Source organism: Papaver somniferum, chromosome 5, assembly GCF_003573695.1.
Source record: "Papaver somniferum cultivar HN1 chromosome 5, ASM357369v1, whole genome shotgun sequence".
NCBI lineage: Eukaryota > Viridiplantae > Streptophyta > Magnoliopsida > Ranunculales > Papaveraceae > Papaver > Papaver somniferum.
Genome location: NC_039362.1, coordinates 67,551,124 through 67,561,406, shown reverse-complemented (window position 1 = coordinate 67,561,406; position 10,283 = coordinate 67,551,124). Strand labels below are relative to the sequence as shown.

Sequence of the window (10,283 nt, the reverse complement as noted above, 5' to 3'; positions counted from 1 at the left end):
AACATCAAAGGATGGTGAGGATTATAATCAAATCAATCCAAGAGCAAGCAAAAAGACTAGTAATGTATTAACAAGAAATAAGACTGCAAATTTATCTACAAATGTGAGTAAAAATAGTCCAGGTAAGAGAAGTACCAATTCTTCTCAAACTTCTTCTTCTAAATGAAAGTTCTATACTGGAATGTCAGAGGCCCGAGGAGAACAAATTCTAAAGACAAGTTAAGAAGTATAGTAAAAAAAATATTTGTCCTTCTTTAGTCATTTTAGATGAACCAAAAGTCTGGGCTACTACTGATTTTATAAAAAAGTTAAAGTTGCCATGTATGCATTTTAAGCTCATTGATAATTCTTTTGAAGAGAATAAAGGGAATATTTGGATTCTATGGAGTGCTTCAATAAATACTCCTACATTAATTTCAAATACTAAACAAGAAATAACAGTGAAAGTGGGTGGTGTTCTTGTCACTGGGGTACATGCAGCAACCTTAACTGTCAATAGAAGAAATCTATGGCAAGATTTGGTGGATTTAAACACTCTGAATAAGCCTTGGCTTGTAATTGATGACTTTAATACAATAATAAATGTGGATGAGAAAGTATGAGGTTTACCACCTTTAAAAATATCAATGATGGAGTTTAAAGATTGTTTGAATAACTGTGGTCTCATTCAAGCCCCAAAAACTGGATTAGAGTACTCTTGGTGTAATAACAAAGCAGGAAAAAAGAGAATTGTCTGTAATTTGAACAAAACAGTTTTCGATGATAAATGGTTGGAATTATACCCTAGTTGGGGATACAAAGTTGGAGTCAGAGGCATATCTGATCATGGAGTATTGTATGGTGCTAATGCTAATATCCCAAAACCAAAAAATATCCCATTCAGAGCATTGAAAGTTTGGATAAGTCACCCTAATTTTTATAATCAAATACAAGAATTCTGGAAGGTTCATATAATTGGTAATCCCATTTTTGTTTTCATGAAGAAACTGAAGGTGTTAAAACAAGAAATCCAAAAATGGAACTGGTCCGTCTTTGGGGATATCTCTAAGAAGTTGAAAGATGCAGAAGACAAGGTGTTGCAGACTTCAATTCTTTCTGACAAGAATCCAATGGATTTAACTCTCTTAAATAATTTAGTAACTGCAAAAGGAGAGCTTGAAGTTCTTTTTGATAAACAAAAAGATATAATACAACAAAAATCTAGAGTCAAATGGTTAAAAGAAAGAGCCTCTAACTCAATATTTTTCCATGTAAATCTAAAAATTAGACAAGCTCAAAATGCAATAGTTGAGTTGAAGAACACAACTGGTAACATTATTCTAGATCAAGTACATACTGCAGATAACCTGATATCTCATTTTGAAGATAAATTCAAATTTCAAGAAGTTCATTTCACTCTTGGGATTTTTCAAGATATTCCTAAGGTAATTAGTGATGAGGAAAACAATTTTTTAGATGCTATTCTAACAGATGAAGAAGTAAAAAAAGCAGTGTATGATCTTGATCCTGATAGTGCTCCAGGCCCTGATGGCTTTGCTGGTTGGTTCTACAGATTTGCATGGGAAATAATTGGAACTGATCTAATAGATGCAATCAAATACTGTTGGAGGGGTGGATTTATTTCTCAAGGCTTCAATGCAAACTTCCTTCTTCTGCTACCTAAGGTAAGAAATGCTAAAAGAGCTCAACAATATATACCTATAGGATTGATGAAATTTAGTTTCAAAGTGATAACAAAAATAATAACAACAAGACTTGGTAGTGTGATTCAGAAAGTTATATCTCCTCAGCAAGGTGCATTTATAAAAGGCAGAAATATCCAAGAACATATAGTCCTTGCTTCTGAATTAATAAATGAAATTGATGTGAAAAGAAGAGGTAGAAATTTGGGACTCAAATTGGATATAACACAAGCATTTGATTCCTTGAGTTGGGATTTTCTTTTTCAAGTCATGAGAAGTTTTGGTTTTTCGGAAAAAGGGATAAAATGGATACATACATTGTTGCAATCTGCTAGAATAACAATTCTCCTAAATGGTGGTTTTGTTGGATATTTTCAAGTGGGAAGAGGATTGAGACAAGGAGACCCCATGTCTCCTCTTTTTGTTATCGCTAAAGATATTTTGAGTATAACTCTTTCAAGAATGATCCAAGACAAAACAATCCATCCCATGGTGTCAAGAAATGGAGTTCAACCATCTCACATTTTATTTGCAGATGACATTTTCCTATTCTGCAATGGAGACAATAGAAACATTAGGAAACTTCTTAACTTTATCAAGGATTATCACGCTTCATCTGCCCAAATGGTAAATTTTAAAAAAGTAAATGTTTTATTGGAGGGACTAACACTACAAAAATGCTGATTTTTAGCCACGACCTTCTTGCCACGGATTCACATTAGTCATGGCTATTGATGAGATGTTGCCACGACTTAGGCTGGGGCGTGGCAATATATCGCTCATTTGCCACAACTTATAGAGCATTTGCTACGGGCTGACAATAGACCCATATTTGTATGCTATGAATGTATTTATCGCATTTTAGTCACGACATAGTAGGCCGTGGTAACTGGTGGGATTTTGCTATGACGAATCGTGGCTATATGTTAGGCTGTTAGCAAGGAACTACCCATAACATAAGTAAGCACCAAATTTCCCGCCGATCGGGAATTTGGCCCACGATCTTAATTGGAAAAACTGAATTACCGAAGTAGTTCCAAGTAAACCTGTCACTTCTCCTTCCCCCCCACACCACCCCACCCCACCCATCTCCTCGTTATCATCGATTTTTTTCAATAAAAAAACCTAAATCATGTAGCTTGCACTCGTTCTCGTGGAAAGAAAAATCCTAAACCTAACTTCGATATTTCTCCTACTCCAATTCTACAAGAGAATCATTCCCACCTTGTTATCAATTGTTTGCTTATAAAATCCTAAATGGTGTTAACTAAGTTAACCCTAAATACCATTAAAATCCAATCAAAACTGAACCAATTTTTGGAGTTTTCTCCTTCTTTCTTCTCCAACGACAACCTAGATAATCAGAAGATCGTGTTACAAACCCTAGGTACTGAAATATCATAGGGTAAATGATATCTCCTTCTCTGTTTGCTTCTCTTGAAAATCTAGATTCTTCCATTTTTTATGTTTGGGAATTTAATTCCTTTGTTTCGTATGATTTTGTGTTTCAATTTTGAAATCTAATCTGTATTAGTTTAATTTTATAATTCATGGATATGGGATTTTGTAACTACAAGAATCGATGATTATAGGGAGCAGAGGAGGTAAGGAAAATAAGAGAGAATTAGGTCAATAGAAGTGGTGGCGGTGGTGTTTATTCTTTGCCTCATTAGAAAACGATGAAAGATTGGCTGTATTGCGAACTATTCATGTAGGTAAATACTCATTCTGGTATGAAATTGTGTGGACGGAATATTGAATGGTGGTTTTTATAGAACCTGAATGTACATTACTCGGGGCATAGCCGTCAAAAGTGTTATTGTGCATGCATTTCTGATTTTGGTGGATTATTTTTAAATTTACTGTCTACGGCAGTGTATGCAAGAATTTTATCACTTCGACACACTTGAAATGTTTGATTTTGGGTTTTCATGGCTAGTATATGTTGACAATAATTATGTTGCTTCTCTTTTGTCCTTTGAAACCTCTGATAGACTTGGTATGCTTGTGTTCCTGGTTAAAAGAATAGGACATAATTTTGGATGTTTCAATATACAAGAAAAGATACAGGCCACTACCTAGATAAGAGGTGTGACTCATCCTAGTATATTCATCTTTAGTGCATACATATGTTATTCAGTTCTCCGTACTCGAGGGCTGAAATTTATGACAAATGACAACCCAAATTTTGTATTATATTATCTTTTTTTTTTGAGCGAGTATTATATGATCTAATGACTCTTTAATGGAAAGTAGCTAAGAAGTAATACCGGTATATGTTTTCATTTGTGTTATTGTGCCATTTACTGTATTTATTCATGGGTTTTCATGTGATTTATGATGATCTTGTTTGTTGTGTTGTTAGATATTGATCAAATATATACACAATTATTATACTGTGTAACCAGATTGGATTCTACTAAGGTTATATAAAGAATGTCTCTAGGTAATGTATTAAGCATTTAAGTAATGGGTACATAGATGAATTTGTTTTTATGATTAATGTTCATATGGTTCATTGTTTTATATTCGTGTAAATAAATAACTACGACTGGATAATGATAAATTATTCACACATATTGAATAGATGTTGTCTAAAATGAAAAATTAGTTGTTGGAATTTCTGTTACACCGTTTTTCTTAAAGTTGCAAGATGTGAAGTTGATCTGTTGATGAAACTGAAGTGGCACATTGTTTTCAGATTAAAGCATCCTTATTTCCGAAGTAACTTTGTGGGAACGATAAGAATGTTCTAGGCTTCTAATAATAAAGTCCTTGCTTTCATAGATTTCTTACTTCTTAAGCAGTCGTAGCTTTTGTATTACCCCAAGGTCTAAAATTTGGGTTCATTTTAGAGCTCTTCTTATCAAGGGTATTATATCTGCCCAGTGAGATCGACGGACAGTCAAATTGAAATTTCTTTTTTCGCAGAATAAGCTCGTCTTATAGTTGATCTGAATTTGCAGATGCTCATAGGAGTTTGGTGGGATATACAGATATGAACGATTTTACTAAGCAAGTCGAGACTGCAGGCATGAACTGTTCCATTTTGGAAATTTCAAACATTGCATAACTCTTTATGATGCTCCTGATGCTTCCATATTATCTTGTTGCAGGTTTTGGCTGAATCAGTTGACTCAGTGAGTGAGTTTGAAAATTGGTGGCTGAGCCAAAATCAATGAACTTATGCATTACATGGAGAAACCCGAGACTTTTGTAGTACAAGCCCCTAAAAGTAGCTGACTTGTTCATTCATATTTAAGTGATAACAGTGTTTCAGAGCTTCAAGTGGTTAGTTCTGTTTTCTCTTCATAAAGTATTTTAATTTCTTTCTGGGTGATTTAATGTATTTTAATTTATTCAAGTGGTTAGTTCTGTTTCCGAGGTCCAAGTGGTTAGTTCTGAGTGATATAATTAATTTTGTTGTGTACAATTTACCCCATTATGTTTTTAAGGTTATATCCTGTGTGCTTCGCCAAACAGACGAGATAGTGGTGGATAACCCCAGGTTCTTGTTAAGTATTGTGGTCGAGGATAGATCTTTCAGTAATTTTGTAGGCTTATACAACACAAACATCTAAGGTGTAGGGATCACATCTAATACTTTGTATTTCAAAATATATAAGCAGATGTACTCATTCATTGCAGTATGAATGTGTATTAGATTTATGTTCTGGAACACATACAATAATCTGGTCTTACTCATCTCTAATCTTCATTTTCATATTTACAACTAATCTTCGACTTGTATCCATCTTACTCTTCCAATGTAACAAAGTAAAGTATTTTCTGCTTCTCGACTTTCATTCTAAACATCTTCATTTTGATGAACATGGTACTTATATTTTCAGTAATGGTGTATCACTTTGCAGGTATTAGCTTACTCTGAAGCTACAGAATGACTAATCAGTGCTTCAGCAGGTTTTACTCATCTTTAATCTTAGTTTTCATATTTATAGCTAATCTTCAACATGTATCCATCTTTCTCTTCAGTCAGCAACAAAGTAAGGTTTTTTCTGCTTCTCAACTTTCATTTATAAACATCTTCACATTGATGAACATTGTACCTTTATTTTTTAGTAATGGTGTATCACTTTGCATATATCAATTTTTACTTTTGGAAAAAGCTTAGCTTACTATGAAGCTATTGAATGACTAATGACTCGTGTTCATTCAACAGGTCGTGCCCTACTGATTTATAAGATTAGAAGATATCATGTAACCCTTGATGCGAAGAGAAGTAACTTTATACTTATGAGGCTATATTTCTGGGAACACATCAAAACTCATGAGTAGACCAATTTGCAAGTAAAGGAATGTTACGTCATCCATCTGATTTGCTCATTTTAATTTTATTATTTACTGTTCAACAATTATTTGTTGGAAACTCAGCACTAGACTTGAGTTTCTCTTGGGTTTAGATTTTTTTTATGTTGCTTGAATGGAACCAGTTGCTTATTGAGTGTAACAGATTTTGACCTTGTAATTCTTTTTAGTAAATAAATGATGTTGTTGGAATGAGTGCAGCGTAATTAATCTTTTTTTTCCAGATAAATTTGAAACTATTAAGTACCAAGTATTATAACTGAGATACAAATAGTAGCATAACACATTAGCAAGTAGTTTAACCAATAGCCACGTTCTGATAATATCCGTGGCAAATTATCACAAACGTGTGCATCCTAGTTCTTAATCAGCCACGAAGAAACTCCGTGGAAAATGGCCTTATGCCAATAGAGACGAGACAAAAACCGTGACTATCATCGTGGCAAATGGTATTAGCCACTGGACTATTTGTTACGTGAACCTGGCTGTGGCAAATTACCTTTGGCCACAAATTTTTGATCAACTGCCACGGTTTTTGGGCGTGACTAAAGCTCAATATTTTCGTAGTGTAATGAGCTCAGAAAATCTCAATTGGCAAATGAATGTAACATGCCACTATCAACCTTCCCAGATAAGTATTTAGGAGTTGTGTTAATTCCATGGTGCATCAAATCATCACATGTATGGAGCTGTGTAGAACAAATCCAAGAAAATCTTGTTGGATGGAAAGGTAAATGACTTTCATTTCAAGAAAGATTAATTTTAGTAAAGCATGTTCTATGAAATATTCCTATATACAATATGTCAGTTTACAAATGGCCCAAGAAAGTTATTCATGATGTTGAAAGAATTATAAGAAATTTTTTATGGTCCGGTGATCCTTCAACAAGAAAATATGTTACTCTTCAATGGGATTATGTGTGTGATCCAATGGAGGAAGGTGGTATGGGTCTGAGAAGATTAGAAATAATAAATAAAGCTCTTCTTATGAAGCTCCTTTGGAAAATTCAAAATGGATCAGATGAATGGGCAAAATACTTCCAAGAAAATTCATGACAAAAGATAGTGATTGGATCAAGTATTATAAAAAATCTTCTATATTACCAGGATTGAAATGAGTGACAGAAGATATTCAAGAACATTCAAGACGGATTGTTGGTGATGGTTCCAAAATTTCAGTTTGGAGAGACCTATTGGTGAAAGATAGAGTTTTAAAGGAGTTATTTCCAACAAATGAATATATGCAGAGATTCCCTAACATGAAAGTGTCTGACCTTATTTTAGATGGAGAATGGGTAATTCCTGCAGAATTATTGGAAATGATACAACAAAATGAACTTCCTGCGGTGAGTACAAATGCAGATAAAAAAATATGGTGTGTATCTATCACTGGATAATTTTCAGTTGCTTCTGCTGTAGAGTGTATAAGGAAAAAATTTCCAAAATTGCCTTGGACAAAGCAGGTATGGTCTTCATCTGTTCATTCTAGTATTTCAAACAATGTATGGAAGCTTTTTAGGGGGGTTATTCCTACATATGATAAAATGAAAACAAGAAAATTCAACTTAGCCTTAAGATGCTATTTTTGTAAGAAATCAGAAGAAAACCTCAACCACATACTATGGTACTGTGATTATAGTGAGATCATCTGGAAATGGCTTGGAGGAGTATTTTTCTTTCTAAATCCAAGATCCTTTGAGGAAACATTATCAATGGTAAACCACATAAGTCATGCAATTAAAGAGTTGTGGAAAAATGCATCTTTTATAACAATGAAGGAGCTTTGGTTTCAAAAGAACAGATGTGTGTATGAGGAAGAGGAATTCAATGTAAAGATCATCCAAGATAGAATTGTGAAATTTACTGTAGAATGTGAAATTAGAACGAAGGCACATATGTGGAATACAACATATGATCTACAGATTTTAAAATTCTTTGGCTTGAAGTGCAGACATGTCAGAACTTCTAAAATACAGGAAATATTCTTCAAACTGCCACAAAGAAATCACACACTACTTTGATGTGATGGTGCTTCAAAGGGAAACCCTGGTGCTGCTGGATATGGTTTCATTGCCAGAGATAGTGAAGAGGAATGAATAGTAGCAATTGCAAGTGGATTAGGAATAACTACAAATTATTACGCTGAAGTTCTAGCTATTATGTGTGCAGGAGAATGGGCCATAAGCAAAGGATATACCTATCTAATCTTTAGATCAGATTCAAGGGCAGTAATTGAAGCTTTCAAGTCTCATATAATCCCTTGGTTTGCTATCAATAGATGGGATAAAATCTGTAAAAGTGTTGAAGAACTGCATTTATGTCACAGTTACAGAGAAATCAATTTCTCAGCTGATACTATGGCCAAAAAAGGTTCAAGCCTGAGACAAGGGGATCAAACTGTATACAATTCCAGACCATCCTTTCCACTTCAAATAGAAAATGAGAACCAAATCTATTACAGATTTTCCTAGAAATGTCAAGTGAATGTAATAGTTTCATCTCTGTTTTATTGCTTTGTTTTTTGTTAGCTTTTGTTTTCTTCTTTTGTAATCTTTGGAACTCTTTTGGTTATTAATAAAAATATTATTGAGCAAAAAAATAAAATAATCAATATATGTCGATAGACAGACGGTCACTCAGTTGTTTCCCATAGTGGCGCGACTGATTTGCCATGACACCACATATGCCAAATTGAATTTTGGGCAATTTAGAAATATATGCATGTTTTTTTTTCGTTTTCAAATATATGCCTGTTTTTTTTTAAGTTTTCAAATATATGCTTATTTTGACCAAAAGCTGTTAACGGAAAGTTAGTGTCGTTAAGTCTAGGAAAAAGACTTAAAAGTCCTCTGCATCACTGTGTTTTCACTGCAACTTGGATCGAGCATGTGTAACCTGTACACGTGGAAAATTTTGACACTTCATCACTAGTTTCCACGTGGCAACTCAAAAAATGGTCGACTTCTGTCTCTTGAGTTGTGTAAGTAAAAAGCTTAAAGCATACCAGCCGTACATTTTCATCAATGTTGTAATCGGAGATTATCGATTATGGACTCTCTACGTGTCTACTATCACATGTGTAGGATGTACCCATTTTGTCTAGAACCTTCTCATACATCCCCACCGCAAGATATTCCATAGATCTCAACTATGAGATGGAAAAGTAACAGTCATACACGTGTCTAAAACCCATGTATGATCCGCGCATGAAATTTCTTCCCCTTCTTTGCATGACTGAAGGATAACTACGTAAACAACATATCAAAATTTCTTATCGGTCAATGAGAAATTGACCAAACTCGTGAGATACTGATCAAGGTTAACAAAAGTGAATGAAAGTGGAAACAGGCCTATATTTGAAAAGTTTTAAAAAACATGCATATATTTGAAAACATGGTTTCAAACAGGCAGCTCAACTATCTCAAGATATACAAAGACAACTTCTGTTCAGGTCAAAAAAAGTTATTAAATCTGATAGGCAGAGAAAGAATATAAGTAAAGCCAAACCTAGTTGGAAGGCACCAGAGAATAACAACCTTAAGATTAATATCGTTGCAGTTTGGGACTCAAATATACCCCCCTCAAGCTATGCTTTAATTTTACGTAATGATGTAGGTACGTTCGAAGGAGGAAGAGCAGAACCATCCATCTCAACTGACCCACAAGAAGCAGAAGCAATAAGAGTGTATCAGGCAGCTGTTTGGGCAAAGGAAAAGCGAATTGGAAATTTCAGCATTGAAGGAGATTGCGAAAGCTTATTCAACTACTTAAATGGAAAGAACTCTAAGGTCTCTTGGAGAAGCAGAACTCTCTTAACAAAAGCAGCTAAAATTACCAGTGAATGTAATAATTTTTTGGGTTATCATTTTGTTCCTAGATTAGGTAATGAAGCAGCAGACACACTCGCTAAGTATGCTAGAACTTTAAACTCTGTTATGAATTGGGATAGTATCCCTCCGCTTTGTATCCTTAAAAATCTGACAGTAGATAAATCTAATATAAGGAGACCACCACAACTCTCTATATCAGATGACTCTACTTCGGATGTACTGGTAGCACCCCTCATGAAGTGCTAGTTTTTTCAATGAAATGCTTTACTTTCAAAAAAAAAAAAAATGAAATGTTTTTTCAAATAGGCACATATTTCTCGTTTTTTCTTGAATTTGAATATCGAATAGGCAAAAGGGTGGTTTTCCTGCAGGTAGGGTCCATGCGGTCTTATGGCGTAGTTCCCCAAACAATAAAGAAAGACTAGTAAAGGAAAGCAAAGTATGC

General features: G+C 34.3%; 2 long non-coding RNA genes across 3 annotated transcripts; both read left to right on the top strand.

Annotated features, from left to right (window-relative positions):
- The first annotated feature begins 2,762 nt into the window (after positions 1-2,762).
- On the top strand, positions 2,763-3,587 carry LOC113281812. Its single transcript, XR_003326361.1, has 2 exons — positions 2,763-3,069; positions 3,275-3,587. It is a non-coding gene; the product is annotated as an uncharacterized LOC113281812 (long non-coding RNA).
- A 1,134-nt stretch (positions 3,588-4,721) lies between these two features.
- Positions 4,722-6,201, top strand: LOC113281811. 2 transcript variants are annotated; one of them, XR_003326360.1, is made up of 3 exons: positions 4,722-4,973; positions 5,555-5,686; positions 5,863-6,201. It is a non-coding gene; the product is annotated as an uncharacterized LOC113281811 (long non-coding RNA). The 2 variants fall into 2 exon arrangements; XR_003326359.1 differs by having other exon boundaries at positions 5,555-6,201.
- The last annotated feature ends 4,082 nt before the right edge of the window (positions 6,202-10,283 follow it).